Here is a 3,055-nt window from a genome sequence, read left to right as displayed (position 1 = left end):
GTATCGGGTATTAAATATACATAAACAGGTCAGCTTGTTTCAATATTAGTAATGTGCATCACTCAATAAATATACATAAACAGGTTAGCTTGTTTCAGTATTAGTAATGTGCATCACGTATTAAATATACATAAATAGGTCAAATTGCTTCAGTATTAGTAATGTGCATCACGCATGAAATATAAATAAACAGGTCAAATTGCTTTAGTATTAGTAATGTGCATCAGGTAGTAAATATAAGTAAACAGATCAAATTGCTTCAGTATTAGAATGTGGATCAAGTATTACATATACATAAACAGATCAAGCTTGCAAACATTGCTAATCCGTGTAACCGAATGAAGTGCAATAAAACTTTAGTATTCAATTCCCTGAAAAAACTCAAATTATGAGGTAGAAATTCCTAAAAATATCGAAAATTGTATCAGTTGATTAAATAAGTTCATTATCAATCATATTTCTGTATCGAAGATTTAATTTTTGAGCAATTTTCCCCCATAGATTGATTAATTAGTAACAAAAAAATATTCTAAAATTTACATTTTCTTCAGAGAATTAGGGCTTACCTGTTTGACTCGATAGAGCATTGCCAACTTCTTAAATAAATAACGAAGTTATGTCTACTAGCAACACGTGAGCGGCAGCTTCAACCAAATGGGACACGCAGTTCTTTGTTAGTTCTCCTACTACTAAGTTATGCTTGCCAGTCTACCACTAAAGGCGGACTGCCACATCTTCCCAAGAAACACTTCGCGCACCTTACTTCGCACGTAATGACTTTTATTGATCACTGAGATCTCTGTTAACAGCTGTACATACGTCAATATTGCACAGTAGAGTCCATTATTTGTGCAGGAGGGTTAAATAGTAAGAAAAATGGAGTAAAAAAAAAGGAAATATTAAGAGCGGTTACTACTTCCACCTAGATAACATTGTATACGTTTTTTGGTAATATGTACATATTGTTTTAGATTTAAACACCATTGAAGTAGTTATACTTAAATTTCACTGTTGGTTATGAACTCCCTCTGGTGGTATGGACTACGTGTTTAATAAAATTTACGTGCTTGCTACTTCCTACGATAGCTCCAGTCATGTTAAAGAAAGAACCATGAAACTTATTAACATTTTTCTAATAGTTTAATATAAATTTGATGTTGAAAGGTAAAAGGTCAAGGTCACAGCTTTATAATTGGACAACAATTACAGGTAGAATCGTCAAGATATAATAAAGATTCCGTCTTTAAAATGTATTACAAAAACGTTATTTGAGAGTTCAAATGTGCTTTTCACAAGGCGTGCTTCAGTCACTAAATATTTACCGTCTTGGCTAAGCTTAGTATATATGAGTCTTTTAACTTGGATAGGACAGACTGGGAATAAAATGGACATTATAAAACAAGGGAATAGAGCTTATACAATATACTATGTTGGGATTTTTGTATATTTCAATATATCTGCAAATTATATATTTTTCATTGTCAAATGATTTGTACTTAAGGGTGGGACGTAGTCGCTCATAAGCAATTAAGCTGATCCTTTTGATTATGCTTTTTCCTGTGATATTTCAGGTATTACATGTTGCATTCTGAAAAGTCTTATTATACATGCAGTTCTCCCGCCAATAAACAGGTTTTACTATTGTAAATTACTCCTGTGTTTTTCAAATTCTTAGCTTGGTTAGACAAGAGAACCATTTGCGATTTGAGTTCTTGTAAGGTTATTCGTATTTAAAATGTACCGTGGTGTAATATGTAATGTTTGGGTATATTGTATATAAAGAGAGACGAAACAATAAGTATCAGAGTATCAGAATATTTCATGAGTTCGAATACAGTAACATCAACGTACCTGTAAGCAAATTAGGGCGTGTAATATGAAAAATATCGAACTTCCATTTGTTGTGCAAAGAGCAAACTAACAGCTTATAAAAAAAATGTAAAGCGGCACCGATTCAAAACTTTATTGGTGCACAACATAAACGCATGAGAGGCACAGACAGAAATATATGTCTCTATTTAAAGAGCAGATGGGAAAGCGAAATTTATTTTATCAGGCCCATTAGTGTATGTGTGGATCGTGTAAATATGTGTGTATGTGCATTTAGAAACGAAGAAAGGGGAGTACAACTGAAATTTATAATCAGTTCCTCTACTTGACTGATTGATTGTTTGGAATTAAGCACAAAGCTACACAATGGGCTATCTGTGCTCTGCCCACCACGGGTATCGAAACCCAGTTTCTAGCGTTGTAAGTCCGCAGACATGCCGCTGTGTCACTGGGGGTCTCCTCTACTTATGTTTGCTTCGGATGGATAGGTCTGAATTTAATGACAACCTGGACAACGCTTTGGATATGACTGTCATCGTAACCGTGAAGAATAGAGGAGGGTTGGTATCGTTGTGCGTGTCAATTTCAGCTGGCTTGAACTTATATTATTAGTAAGAGTCTACGCTGCCTACGAAGAAGGACAACATTCATTTCAGTATTGCCATGATCCATGCCACAGCCTATCCTGCAGCATTTTGAACATATAATATCCAGAATCACGAAGCTAACTCTCAATGTCACTAGATTTACCATATCTAATGAAATAATGCAGTGCTTCTATTCTTATCTTAAACATGGTGAAACTTACTTATATTTTGCATAGTAAGCAGTTTAAAATTGACGATTTTAGAAATGAAATTAAAACAATTATTTGCTTCGAGCATTTTTCTAGGCAACCAATTGGTTGAATGACACTACAACGAAATAGACAACTGGATGTCTTAAAATTGTTTGTTTTTACCCAAAAGCTCCACAATGGTTACTTACGCCGCGGTAGATCGAATTTCGAATTCTAACATTATAAGCCCTCAAGCTTACAGCTAAATCACAGGGGGCTATTTTAAAATTAAAACCTTAAGATATATTTCCCATCTAGAAAGCCTTGATTGAAAATTTAACCGATTTTATTCGTCTGTGATTTAAAATCTTAAACTACTACATACTATTCTTCAGAAATGTACAAGGACACTTTAATATTTCATCCGCAAGGTGGCAGGAGATGTTG

At 34.1% G+C, this 3,055-nt stretch overlaps 1 protein-coding gene across 1 annotated transcript in view; it reads right to left on the bottom strand.

Annotated features, from left to right (window-relative positions):
- The window catches only part of LOC106473721, a gene marked incomplete at its 3' end in the record, with an annotated part of 188,441 nt that extends 187,696 nt beyond the window's left edge, over positions 1 to 745 (bottom strand). The window contains exon 1 of the mRNA XM_022403174.1: positions 567 to 745. The remainder of the gene's footprint in view (positions 1 to 566) is intronic.
- Positions 746 to 3,055: the final 2,310 nt, after the last annotated feature.

This window comes from Limulus polyphemus, unplaced genomic scaffold (genome assembly GCF_000517525.1).
Source record: "Limulus polyphemus unplaced genomic scaffold, Limulus_polyphemus-2.1.2 Scaffold133, whole genome shotgun sequence".
NCBI lineage: Eukaryota > Metazoa > Arthropoda > Merostomata > Xiphosura > Limulidae > Limulus > Limulus polyphemus.
Note: the sequence above shows the minus strand (reverse complement) of the source record. Positions and strands in the feature narration are given on the sequence as shown.